Genomic DNA, 14,816 nt, shown 5'->3' on the forward strand with positions numbered 1-14,816 from the left:
TTTTTCAAATTACTCTCTAACCTCCTTCAGGGGTTTTAAAATACTTTAAGATGTTAATAACGCCACATTATTCAAAGGTATGAAGAAATGCTTATCTCCATTCTTTTTTCAATGTTGTCCCATTTCCTTTTATTCTATCTCTCCCAATTTTCTTGTCCCTTCCCCTTCTGGTTTTTATTTTTATTTTTATTTTTATTTTATTTTTTACCTTTTTTCTATTTTCTTTTCTCTTTTATTGGACTTCTTCTATCTCTTCATCCTCATTCTCTTTACTTTCATCAGTTTTTATTCATCTTCTATTGTGAGTGCCCTATTTAGCTTTCTTCCCTTCCTTACTTTGTCTTCTCCTGTTTCTGGCCTTGCAGTTGCTGACTTCTCTTCTTAGGAGAGTATCATCATTGTTGTCATCATCATCATCGTCATCGATTTTTTTTTTTTTTTTTTTGAGATGGAGTCTCGCTCTGTTGCCCAGGCTGGAGTGCAGTGACGTGGTCTCAGCTCACTGCAACCTCCACCTCTCGGTTTCAAGTGATTCTTCTGCCTCAGCTTCCTGAGTAGATGGGATTACAGGTGCACGCCACCACGCCCAGCTAATTTTTGTATTTTTTTTTTTAGTAGAGATGGGGTTTCACCATGTTGGTCAGGCTAGTCTGGAACTCCTGACCTCGTGATCCACCTGCCTCAGCCTCCCAAAGTGCTGGGATTACAGGCGAGAGCCACCGTGCCCAGCCCATCATTGATATTATTACTAGGGCCTTTCCCCTTCCCCTTTCCCCTAGGCCTGGACCCAGGGTATATATGTCTCTCCAAATGGAGTGTTGTCTGAAATTAACTCTGTGTGCAGTGTCTAGGGTATTCTTTGGAAACATGGCGTGTCTGCAATACCTCTTTAATGAGAGGCTATTTGGTATAGTAGAAAAAACAAGGCTTTTCAGTTAGACTGAGAGTTAGAACCTGGATTTACCATCTATTACCTATTTCATCCTGGCCATGTTTTTAACCTCTGTTAGCCTGAGTTCTCTCATCTGTCAAGTGGGAATAACAAAACCCACCTTAGAGTTTCTGTGAGCATCAAATGGGTAATGCATGTCAAATGCCCAGGTCATAGTAGTCATGAAGAATTACTTCCTGCCGGGCGCGGTGGCTCACGCCTGTAATCCCAGCACTTTGGGAGGCCGAGGCGGGCGGATCACAAGGTCAGGAGATCGAGACCACGGTGAAACCCCATCTCTACTAAAAATACAAAAAATTAGCCGGGCACGGTGGCGGGTGCCTGTAGTCCAGCTACTCAGGAGGCTGAGGCAGGAGAATGGCGTAAACCCGGGAGGCGGGGCTTGCAGTGAGCTGAGATCCGGCCACTGCACTCCAGCCTGGGGGACAGAGCGAGACTCCGTCTCAAAAAAAAAAAACCAAACAAACAAACAAAAAAAACAAAAAAACAAACAAACAAACAAAAAAGAATTACTTCCTTACATGGGGTGGGGAGAGCAGTTTTCCTAGGGGAAGTGAAGCATAAGCTGGGACTATCCCAGTGCTCATTTGTGCTACAGGATTCTTGCATTTTTCTTTGGGATAAATTCTGGGATTTTCTAGAAGAATAAGTTTGGAGATGCTACCACTGAGACCAGTGAGTTCTAAAAAGCAGCTATTAAGCTATCAATGTATTGCTCTTTCCAATTGTCCTGTGCACCATTTATGTTGAAATTAGGGTAGTTCATAAAATCATATATTGTTTAAACAAAAGATTTTGTCATGTCTCTTCTATTTTAGCAAATTTACTTAATGGTCTTTTAGGAGGAAAGGTGATAAATAACTACCTTTTAAATTATTTTTTCATTATTCTGAACTAATAGAAGTCAGTAATAGGCTGCTACAATTGTATTTACATGCCTATTATTCATAAATGTACTCATAGATTTTATACCATGATCCTCTAGGTTCTAGAAATTTCATGCAGGTCCTTTTATGTTTAATTGAAATTCTACTTCCTTTGCAGTCTACCATGTTCCCCCCCTTTTTTTGGCTTAAAATATGAAATATGTTTTGCATGCATTTTACTATTTCTCTTTGATTCTACTTGTTGATATTTTTCATTCAGAATTTCAAAGCATTTATTTTTGTATTTATATTTGCATATCAAAATATTATATTTTAATAGTTTTACATATTAAAACTATTTTCAATTCTGGTCTACGTGGGTTTTATAGTCAGCTTTATGAATTGAAGCTTTGGTTCTTATGGGTAGGTAAAGGAGATAATATTATTGTGTGTTCCCAGCTTTCTCCTTTTCCACATACCCTGCCTGCTGAACAAAACTTTGTCTTTGCTCACTCCACTTTTTTCCGCCTCCATGCTCTAAGGATTCTTCTGACTTTTTCTGTTGTTCTTATGCTTTGTGGGATATAGAAAAGGAAGAAGGGGATAGGAGGGAGAGAGAGTGTGAGTGGGAGAGCACTGATGGTGATGAAATGTGAGACTTGTGAGAATTGAAAGAGAGAGAAAAGGCTTTTTTTGGGGGGAAGTGTAGATGTGGAGCATAAATTGGATCACCTTTAGATTTTCCTTGGAGGTCTAAGTGAAGATGAAACAGGATTTTCAATTGCTATTAGTTGTTGGGCCTTTTCTTTGAATATACTACCATGCTGAGACTAAGCCACACTGGCTTATTATTTGAATTACTTCTAAATGTGAACTTACTAAATTATATATTTTTGTGTATGCTTACACAAATAAGAGAACTGCCATTACCCACCCCTCTCCCAACACTGATCAGTTGACCTAAGTCCTCTCGTTTCCCTCTGAAATCTCCCTTTCATCAGTCTCCTTCTTTCCATGGCCACTGCTGCCATCCTAGTTCATCTTTCACCTGGAGAGTAGCCTCCATTGAAGGCATCCCTGCCTTCAGTATAATTCCCTTTCTCAACTGCCCACTCTGCTACAGAGTTAACTTTCTAAAATGTTTAGACTCCTTTGACCTCCTTTTCATGGCTTAGGGACCACCTATATTTTGGCTCTTGTACCTTTGTAGTCTCATCTCCTTTGCTCCGCCATCACCACTCAACCCTTAGCCACACAAAATGACTTGCAGTACCCCACATACCGAATACTCCTATGCTCCCATAACTTTGCACATACTGTTCCCCTTTGCAGAGAATACCCTTCCCCTCTTGTCCACTTCCTCCATCTTTCAGCCCAATGGAGACCCATTTCAGATGTTACCTCCACCATGATGCCTTCTGCTTAATACCTTCAGGTGATTGGCAATTTCCTCTCCTTTTGGAGCATTTTCATAAACGTTTATTAGTCTTCTCTGTGTCCTCCACTGAGCAGGAGTGAGTGGAGATTTTGTGGCAGTTTAGGGCATAGTGGTTAAGTTTGTGGCCTCTGAGGCTAGGCAACTGGAGTTCCCAGCTGTCTCATTCTTTTACTTTGAGACGGTGCATAGATTACTTAACCTCCCAAATCTTGACCTCTATAAAATGAGAATCACAGTATTACCTACTTTATTGGTGTTTCGTGAGGAGTAAATGAGATAGAGTATAAAAGTACTTAATACAATGCCTGACCCATTATAAGTACTTAATCAGTGTTGGCTATTTTATTTAGCTTTGAATTCTCAGGCCTTAGCACAACACCTGACACATGGAAGACAACTTGGCAATATATACAGAGCTGCAATATTATTAAGTCTTTCCTAATGGCTTTTAGCTTTTATCTCCAATGCATTACCATTATTTGGAGGTACCATACTGTGTTTTGCAGTTATTTGCATATAGTCTTATTCCCCTTACTTGACTGTGTACCCTTTGTAGCTGGAGAGATTGTCTTATTGAGTGTTGTATCCACTGCACAGAGCTTTGAACTTAGCAGGTATTCTGTGACTGGTTGGTTTGTATTATTTTCCATCAGTAAGGGAGGCTTTCAGTATGAAATATCCATTTTGTGACTTTGGTTGTTGATGCACTTGTGGGAAATAAATAACATACTTTGGGATCATTAAAATCATCCAATGTACGGGGAGGTCCAATTCATTGGGTAATTACTAGAATTATAGAGCAAATTCTTTGGATTGGAGAACATAAAGGGCATCATATCCAAGCATCTTTCTTCTGATCTTTTGCATGGAATCTAGCCTTTTAAAAATACATAATGTCGGCCGGGCACGGTGGCTCACGCCTGTAATCCCAGCACTTTGGGAGGCTGAGGGGGGTGGATCGTGAGGTCAGGAGATCCAGACCATCCTGGCTAACATGGTGAAAGCCTGTCTCTACTAAAAATACAAAAAATTAGCCGGGTGTGGTGGCAGGAGCCTGTAGTCCCGGCTACTCGGGAGGCTGAGGCAGGAGAATGGCGTGAACCTGGGAGGCAGAGCTTGCAGTGAGCGGAGATTGCATCACTGCATTCCAGCCTGGGCGACAGAGCGAGACTCCGTCTCAAAAAAAACAAACAAACAAAACCATAATACCACAAAATGATGGCATGAAGGAGTGTTTTTGCCTTGGCTCTCATATTATTCCTGCTAATTTTACACACACACACACACGCGCACACACACACACAGAGTATACCAAATCTGAAAACTTTTTGAGTGCTAACATGATGCCACAAGTGGAAAATTCTACACCTGCCCTCATGTGATGGGTCACAGTCAAAATACAAGTGCACAACGCAGTTTATTCAGCATCCCAAGGGAAGAAGAAGCCCTCCCAACCCCCTTCACCTACAATATAGATTCTTTGCACATGCCCAGATTCCCCCAAACAAGCATGCCTACAAAGTGTAATAAAATGGCACATGTGCAGGCTGGATATGCCAATGGCACGTTCCCCACAATGCCCCGTGTAGGACCAAGACCTTCGTGCATTACTCATTGTGTATTTTTGCTTATTCTCTGCTCTGTGGTGTAAAGATATTGTTGAAAATGTCAAATAGGTCTGAAGATAGCCTTATGGGTAAGAGGAAGGTTTATGTGTATCTGCAGCATAGAAAGTCAAGCTATGGGGGAAACTGGACAGCAGTGTAAGTGTGAAGCGTCTTACAGGAGAGTATGGTGTTGGAGTGACCACAATATATGACCTGAAGAAACAGAATGATAAACAGTTGAAGCTCTATGCAAAAGTGATGTATAGAGGTTAACGAAAAGTAGAAAAACACTGCATAAAGCTAAAAACGAAGGTCTTGAACATGTATTGAAAGAGTGAGTCCATCAGTGTCACAGTGAACACGTGCCATTTAATGGTATGCTGATTATGAAACAAGGAAAGAAATGGCAAAAATTTTGCCATTGCTTTCAATGGCAAAAACTGTAATTATTTTTGCACCAACCTATAATAGCTGAAATGGTTCTAAATCAAGGTGATGATGATGACATTGCTAACTGTAAAAAAAAAAAAAAAAGTGCCTATAGATGATGTGGTGAAATTGTGATGGGATTATTGGATGACTAGAGCCATATGCATTCATAACAGAACAAGAAACCATGTCAGTTGATAAAATCAGGGGCACTTATGAGACAAAAACCTCTATTAATGAGGCTGATAACTCTGGAGGAAACATTTAAGAAAGCCATCCAGCAGAATGCCTCCTCATCTCTAGAGGACCTATTTCCTGGTCCCTCAACTGCTTCTGATGTTTCTTCCCCCCTAAAAAAATAGAGCATATGAATTAGCTGGGCATGGTGGCGTGTGCCTGTAATCCCAGCTACTCAGGAGGCTGAGGCAGGGGAATTGCTTGAACCTGGGAGGTGAGGTTGCAGTGAGCCGAGATCACACCACTGCTGCACTCCAGCCTGGGGAACAGAGCGAGACTCTGTCAAAAAAAAAAAAAAAAAAAAAAAAAAGAAAGAAAAAGAAATACCTGAGACTGGGTAAATGATAAAGACGTTTAGTTGGCTTATGGTTCTGCAGGCTGTACAGGAAGCATGGCACATCTGCTTATAAGGAGGCCTCAGGAAGCCTCCAATCATGGTAGAAGGCAAAGGGGGAGTGAGGCACTTCACATGGCTGGAGCAGGAAGAAAAGAAAGAGTGGGGAGGTGCCACATACCTTTAAACAACCAGATCTCATGAGAACTTAGTATGGTGAGGATAGTACCAAGGGGGAAATCCACCCCCTTGATCCAATCACCTCCCATCGGGACCCACCTCCAACATTGGGAATTACAATTTGACATGAGATTTGGGTGGGGACACAGATCCAAACCATATCACATGTGAGTAAGTGTAAGAAAATGATTGCTTATCCAAAGCATATAGATTCAGTCAGGAATGATGATTATGCCAAATAACCAGATTGTCTATATGAGTGGTTGAGATAGTGACACCTTTGCTTTCTGATGGTTCAATGCACACAACTTTGTTTCATGTGCAAAATCATTAAAAATAGTACATAAAATTATCTTTAGGCTATGTGTATAAGGTGTGTATGAAACATAAATGATTTCTTACTTAGATTTGTGTCCCATCCCCAGGATATCTCATTATGTATATGCAAATATTCCAAAATCTGAAAAACATCTGAAACACTCTGGTCTCAAGAATTTCGGATATGGGGTACTGAAGCTACATATTTCCATACGTGTGTGTGTATATATGAGATAAAGGAAAAGTATTATAAAAGATAAAGGAACAATCATATATACACACACACACACACACACACATATAATCATTTATATGGTAGGTGTTTTCCATTTCTATTTTTCGTATTGAATGTCAGCTTTCTTGATTCAGTTTATAAAACTCCATGATTAGCAATGTGATATCTGTGGGATAGGGTGACCCCCTTTCTTCTAGTCCTAGTATGATTTTTCCAGGAAGTGTGATTTTAAACAGTGGTTTGGAATCTCTTCTCTTAGTAATATCAAGTGTTTTTTAATTGCTTGCGCAATAGACTCCATAAGGATGTGAAGACTATTTTAGATATGGTTTTGACAGTATTTTCAAGCTTCCAGCTTTGCATCCTACACTGATTTATATATTATTCAGTATTTTTATACATTCATTTTCTCTCCAAAGCCCTGTTATATATACATAATTTTCTTAATTCTTTAAATAGTGCTGTGGTTATCACTGTGGTTAGCAAGTGTTGATTTTCTAATTTTTGCTGAAAGGTTAATCAGTGAACAAAGAGCTTAAGTGGTTTGTACCATTGCTGTAGTTAATTAGTGATGAAGCTACATGAACATTCTAGCATTCTAGCCACTTCCCGTTCCATTTTTATGCATCATAAAATCATCTCTTATGCAGACAAGTAAAACTAAATTTCATGAATGCTTATATTGCCCATACAGGTGCATTTTATCTTAAACCATAGATTTAGTCATGAAAATTTGAGTATCAATTATAAATAGGTTTATGATATTTTTGTGATACAAAAATATTCTTTGGAAGTCACCCCTCTGTAATTTACCTTTTTTGTTATTCATTTATGCAACTTACCTTTGTTGACCATCTATTATGTTCAACATGCTAAATGAGATTCAGGTTTGTATAACTTGAGTTTTCTTAAAATAAGATACGCCTATATAAACACAGTATCCATAGGAACATAAATTTATCAAAAAATGAAGTGAGAGGGAAAAAAATAAGAATTTGGAGTGAGATTATAACTTGAGCATTGGTATTTAGATGTACCCCCACCTCCACAATCCCAATTGAAATCACTGCAAAATTTTAAAATGTGGAGAAACTAAATTAGTGTTGGAGGCCAGGGAGGGGTTCCATCTTCATGTTGCAAACTTTTAAGAGTTTCCACCTGATATAGTGCAGATGGGATCATAATGAAGGAATATACCCAAACCAACTTGCAATTTCACTTCCCGAGAAAGTCACAAGAATCAAGTTGGGGGCTAGGACAACCTGTAGGGGTTTCCACCTGGTTCACTTTCACAACTATTGATGGCGTAAGAGTGTCACTAGGAGGCCCAGAAATATAGTCACATTGAAGTCAAAGCAGGCCCTGCATTCGGGCTTTTCTCTGATGGAACAGGCAATGGCATACAAAGGACTGGCCACTCTTCCTGGAGTGGAGGTTGGGTCAATTCATAAAATGTTTATATTGAAAATTAGAAGGTTTTCCTGCTGGGGACTACCCATGGTTCCAGCTCCCTTCCTACTTCTCTTGACCACTCTATATGAATTTATATTAACCAGAGAGGAGGGATCTAAGAACATTAGGATAGATGGTGAAGGGAGTGAAAGGAAACCCACCCACCCACCCTATTTTGTGGAAAACACCAACCTAGATAGACTGCTCTTGGTTCAGGATTGAACAAAGAAACTTAAGGTTTCTGAAAAGATTCTACAACATAAATGGAGAACATAGTATTCAAAAGACAGAGGAAGAAAAATACTTATTTTAAAAGGATGTTTTCTACAGAAAAAATAAATATTTTTGATAACAATGTGCTTTGTGTAAGGAAGTATATAACACAAAGTGAGAAGTAAAAGCAAATTAAAATATTATTGAATGAGACTGCAAAGGGAGATTGCTGAAGAAGTATAAAATGTGAGGAATCTAAAAATGCATTATATGTGGTACAGAAAAATATTAAAACTGGGAGAATGGGATGAGTGATGGAAAAGGTATACTTGAGAAATTATCCTGAAATGCAATGGAAAAAGATAACAGAGCAATGAGATGATGGCAGGTTGGACAGAGGATGGAGCTCTAACATGCAGACAATTGTTCCTAAAGAATTAAAGGTTAGATTAAAAGCAACCAAATTGATTAAGCACACCATAAGAAAACAATAAAAACAAAAGCAACTTTCTGGATTATAGAAAGACGTAGACCGGCAGATAGAATACTTATTCTGTACCAGAGAAAATAAAAAAAGAGATCAATAATTAGATCTACCCTGACAAATTTTCAAGGATAAAGCAAGGAAATTACCAAGCATCAGGACAGAAAAAGTAATTTAACCCTCAAAGGAGAAGTTGACATCGGAATTCTCAGCAATACTAAATGCCAAAAGACAATGAAGCAATATCTATAACTTTTAGGGGAAAATGTTTGTGACTTAGAAAATCTAGACTCAGCCAGGGTGTTATCATTAGTGAAAGCAGCAGTAAGATCTCAGTTATATAATTTATCACAAATATGCTATCCACATACTTTTCCTGAAAAAGTTGCTTAATTGCTAGCCAATTAAGAGATAAAGCAAATTAAACAGTTCAACCATGGGGAGGTCATGAAATAAAAGGATTAGTGGTGAGTAGTGGAAAGAAACATATATAATAGGTCATGAAATAGAAATAAAATTCAAAACATGACATAAACATTTTGAGTATTTATTGAAAGATAAAAGAATAATAATCATAAAATGAGCCCCAAATGCAAGATAGGGATAGAAAAAAATATATAAATTATTTAGAAGAATATGCAATTTAACAGAGCTATATGGTCACAACTATGTCAAGGAAAGACATCAACAACAGTGGCGTTCTAGATAATAGAAATGCCATATACTTTTTCCTGCTACTATTTCCATATTTTTGTAATACATTTGTATTTTTACAGTGTGTAAAGTAAACTTTATCAAAATAAAAAAATCGATGTATACAGCAGTTATAATTACAGACACATATGTGATATTGACTGCTTTGTTCTTGTTCTCCAAATTAAAAATAAATTAAGCATTTAGCTTAAGACATTAGAAAATACACAATAAAATAGACATCAGAGAACAGAAAGAAAAACAAATTTCAAAGCACAATTTTATGTATCAGTAAACAATAGTTTTGAAAAAGCACATGCTGTCTGAGTTGATCATTTAAAACAAATAGAATTAAACCTAAACAAAAAATACAGAAAACAATATATTTAAATCATAAACTCAGAGGAAGTAGAATGCATAGCTATGCTAACTATGAAGTGAATAGTATTAACTAGCAAAACTGATGTAAGTACAGTGCTGGAATTTGCCAGTAACTATGGAAATATTAGAGAAAACTGCCAAAGAGCTACTCCAAATGTTAGTGATTGTCTCTAAGTGGGTAGCATTATGGGCTATTTTACTCCCTCTTGGCATGTTTTTTTTTTTTTAATTTTTACTTTTTACTCTTTTCCCCACTACAAGGTACTTTAATTCTTTGAACAATTTTTCCATGCGGGTAAACTGTTACCATATTTTCCTATTAAGAAATATTTTCAATAGATTTTTTTTCTACAATAAATTTTACTGAAAACATTTGGTTCATTAATTTTTGTCTACATGAATGCTGTCCATCATGGCTTTTGACAATCTGAGTTTTCTTAATGATCACATTTCTACCAAAATCAATTTTCCTGAGTCAAATTTTTTATATCCAGATTTTGCCAATATTTGACTCTTCTATTGATTTTTAAAAAATCAATTTTACCATGTGCATTTTCCCTTCTGTTGCTTTTGTTTGGGTTTTTAAAAAATCACATTTATATTTTTGCTTGTCTCAAAAATTTTTAATAAGCAGGTATGAATTTTGAAGTTAGATATAATAAAAACCAACTGAAAAAGCAAATCCCTCTGTCTCCCATGACAAAGTAGGCAGGTTTGTTTCTTTTGAGCTTTAAAGGTAGAAATAGCTGCCTTTCTAAAATTTAAGTGAAGCGAAATGTCGACATGCCCTGAAAGGACTGCCAAGGTTCAGGGAGCCTGTTAATGGGCCTTGAGAGGCTCTGCGACTCTGGACTAATGACCTAGGGACCACTAAGAGTAAACTGAATTTCTAGATTACCGGCTACCTTCACAGCTCTCTGATGCCTCCAGGATGGGAGAGTAGACACACCAAATGCCAGACAAATAAATGCTAAATAATAATTATTTGAGGTTCAATGGAATATCTATCACTTAAATAGCAAACTACTTACAAAGTGTCACAAATTTTGCACATTTGCATTGCAAGATTTTACTAGTAACATGAGTAGGTGCACTGTTCTTTACGTCACTCATGGAATAAGTAAATGAAGATTGTGCTTTTTGATTTAGACCACTCTTGATATACTACACTGAGAACTACATTGCTCACTCCTCTTCCTAAAGAAATAAAGGTGAATTACAGCAAGGTTCTCTCCTGCATGTTAGAAACACTGTAGAGTATAATACTTGCATTTGCCACACAGAAATGCAGGGAGAGAAGGGCAGGTTGGAAAAGTATTTTTCCCATCTAAAATTTTAAAAATTTTTGATAGAAAAATTTTTTTGGAAAGGAAAACTCATTGCGTGTATATCTTGCTTACCTTGTTGAGTGTATTCTTACGTTTTTTATTTAAAACATTTTTTTTTTAGAGACAGGATTCTCTATGTTGCCTAGGCTGGTTTCAAACTCCTGGGCTCAAATGATCCACTCGCTTCGGCCTCCCAAAGTGCTGGGATTATAGGCGTGAGCCACTGCGCCTGGCCTATTTTTTATTAAAAAACATTTTTTTTTTTTTTTTTAGAGATGGGAGTTTCACTCTGTTGCCAGGCTGGAGTGCAGTGGTGTGATTATAGCTCACTGTAGCCTGACACTCCTGGATTCAAGTGATCCTCCCACCTCAGCCTCCCACATAGCTGGAATTACAGGCGTGTGCCACCACACCCAGCTGATGTTTTCTGGTTTTGTTTTTTTTTTGTAGAGACGAGGTTTCACTATGTTGCCCAGGCTGGTATCGAATTCCTGGGCTCATGTGATCCACCCGCCTCGGCCTCCCAAAGTGCTGGAATTACAGGCGTGAGCCACCACGCCCGACCGATTTTTAAATTTCTTAAATAGAATTCTTATAATATACAAATATAATACACAAGTCACCTACCCCACTTTTAAAATTCTACATTTTTTTAAAGACAAGTAGGAGGGTGACTTTATTCACCAAGTGATCAAAAGCAGGCTGCAGAGGACAGGGATTTAGATGGGGAAACTCTTTGTATTCTATCAAGCTCTCTTCTTTACTGGCTACCTTAAGGCATTTTTGCTGGGAAGAAAAACCTTAATAACATCAAGGGCAGTTTACCATAATCCTCCTCCCATCCCATTGTATCCCACCCTACCAGCCAGAAGCAGAAGTCTTATGAAAAAGTTTTGAGGAAAATATCCTGTCCTAGTTTACTCCATTCCAACGAATTCTTCAAATACATCCTTGACCCGGGACACAGGCAGAGTTCATATCTAGTCTATATGTTTTGTCAGGCTACCAGTCTCCTTTCTTGGGAAGACTCCTGACTGTGCCTTTTCTGTTTAAAGATGGTAGAGGCGACGGGTGTTCTCCCGCAAGATGGCCAAGGTGTGCGAGAGCGACAGATCTTTGATTCTGGCAATCTCTCGCACCGTATGCAGGGCCAGGCCTGGGTGGGCATACTGGCAATGGCTTTTGGAAACCCAGCGAGGGAGGAAGAAGGGAGCATCGGTTTCTACAATAATTCTCTCTAGCGGGATCTTTTTCACAGTTTCTCGGGCTTGGTCAGCAGAAGAATAAGTCAGAATTGCCGTGAAGCCCACATACAGGTTGGGAAAGTGGTTCAACAGAGGCTCGATGACTGGGTAACTGCCAGTGAAGCAATGCCGGTGTATCTTGTGGTCAGAGGGCACATATTTTTTCAAGATGCCCAGTAGGTCTTCATCGGCTTCTCGGCAGTGGATCATCATGGGCTTCTTTAGAGAGACAGCCAGCCGCAGCTGTCTCTCAAACACCTTCTGCTGCTCTGGGACATGCGTGGTACACTTACTGGAGTAATCCAAGCCCATTTCTCCAAATGCCACAGCCTTGGGGTGTCGTAACGCTTTTAAAATATTTCTTTCTTGATAGTTGTTATAATAATGGGCAAAATGAGGGCGACAGCCAAAGGCCCCCCAAACCAGATCATCTTTCAACTGATCCTCCCACAGGTCATCACTTAGGTTTTGAGGATTGCAGAAGCAAGAAATGCAGCCCTGAAATTCCTTGGGGAAGGTGTTGCTATAAATTTTTCTGAATTTGGCAAAGGTGCCTTTGAAAGGCAGCCTGGAATACAGCAAGTCCAAATGACAGTGGGTATCAATGAAACCCTGTTGCTTTGGCTGCCAGAGGGTCCTTGGCGGAAAGCTAGATGCATCTCCTCCATAAGGACGTCGTAATGTCTCCTGTTGATATGCTCTCTCCTCCTTCGCCTCTGCTTCCACATTTCTGGAGTAGTAAAATAAGGAAGAATTCTTGGATCTGCCTTCCTCTGTCATCTTCAGATCTCTGGACGTGTTTTGGGAGCTCACTGGAAAACTGGTGGAATAATCACTCAGGAAACTCTGGTGGCTGCTCCTCTCACCCTGGAATATGTTGTTCTTGCTTCTGCTGCTGCTGCTGCTGCTGCTGTTGCTGCAGCTGCTCTTCCCAGCCTGTAATGTGTTACTGCTGCTGCCCAAGGAGGGATAGCAAGAAGACTTGGTATTGCTGAACCAAGAGCTGGTGTAGTCATGCCAAGGACTATAATGAGGTGGAAAAGTGGTATAGTCAGTGGCGTAGTATGGCGGCTCTGACACTGCAGGGAGACACAGTGAGAATGGCTTCTCTTCAGAGAATATGACTGTGGTTCCACCTACATCAGACCAGTCACTCCCTGAAGAGGGGTGCTCAATCACCATCTTTTCTTTGTGATTTTGGATTACTGAATGGGAGTTACAGTCATCCAGAAAATTTAAAGGCGGAGAGCATTTTTCACAAATGACTCCACTTTGTTTATTAGGTCGCCCCTCACTGAATTTCTTAGGAGGATTAACAGTCACCCTCTTGTCATAGGAGCTGCTCATCTCTGGGGCTGACTCTTTCTCTTTTTGAGGAGCAAAGATAGTGGCATTCCTGGCTGCTCTTTCTGCATAGTAGGGACACTGTCCTAGGCCTGATTGTGAGCTAGTGACAGCCTCTTCTTTGCCTTTTGGCATGTCATCTTCCAGGATCTCCTGGAGAACCCTCAGAGGCAATGAAGCATCACAATCCTGAGGTCTGCCCTTCCTGTTCTGGAACTTGTCTGGTTCCTCAGTTTCATTTTGACCCTCACTTCCAGCTGCTAATTGAGGGTTCATGAAATTATAGGAGCTATGTTTGGAATTAATGTTAAGGCTGTAGATGCCCTCCTCCAGAGAAGCCATTTCTTTTAGAAAGGGGCTGGCAGACTGCATTGGGGATCACAAGGACGAAAGGAACCCCAAATGCTCCAAATTAGGCAGTCTTTGGAGCCGGCCCTAATCACGCCAGTGGCTGAGGAATGGGAGGAGGAGGACAAAGAATTTCTGTGGCAGGATGAACCTCAGGAAAAACACGGTGTGCAGGCCACAAAGTACTCCTTTGGGGCTTTCAGGCCTTTGGGGCCTCTGTCCCCTTCCACACCACGTTACTAAGCTCCCCGGGGCACCTGTGTTTGCCGCAAACCACGTTACTGAGCTCCGCGGGGCGCCTGTGTTTGCTGGGGGATCCTACCTAAGTGCCGCTCCGATGGTACTTTTCCGCGTGCTGACGGCCCGAGCCGGAGGGCCCTGAGGCCACTCCGGCGCCTCAGGAACGTTTCCTCCTTTTTTCAACTGTCTATCACAGTTCTCCGTGTTCTAGAGATGCCAAAGTCCTTCCACGATTATTTCAAAGTGCTTTGGAGAAGTCCTAAGAATCCAGGCCCAGTATGGCGTCCGAGCCCACACCGTACTCCTAAGACTGCCCCAAACGGTCTGATTTTGCGCTGTGCAACTTCCCGGATGTTATAAAAAAAAAAAAAAAAAAAAAAAAAAGTGCTTCCGGGGAGTCAAAGTGCTTCCGGGGAGTCAAAGTGCTTCTGGGGGGTCGAAGTGTTTTCGATCGACCGGGCGCCCTGGCTCACGCCTGTAATCCCAGCACTTT

General features: G+C 40.1%; 1 protein-coding gene and 1 pseudogene across 2 annotated transcripts in view; one reads left to right on the forward strand and one right to left on the reverse strand.

Annotated features, from left to right (window-relative positions):
* The window catches only part of EFHC2 (EF-hand domain containing 2), a 196,014-nt gene that overhangs the window by 45,332 nt on the left and 135,866 nt on the right, over positions 1–14,816 (forward strand). The window lies entirely within an intron of this gene.
* LOC103880717 lies at positions 11,948–13,026 on the reverse strand (annotated as a pseudogene).

This window comes from Papio anubis, chromosome X, assembly GCF_008728515.1.
Source record: "Papio anubis isolate 15944 chromosome X, Panubis1.0, whole genome shotgun sequence".
NCBI lineage: Eukaryota > Metazoa > Chordata > Mammalia > Primates > Cercopithecidae > Papio > Papio anubis.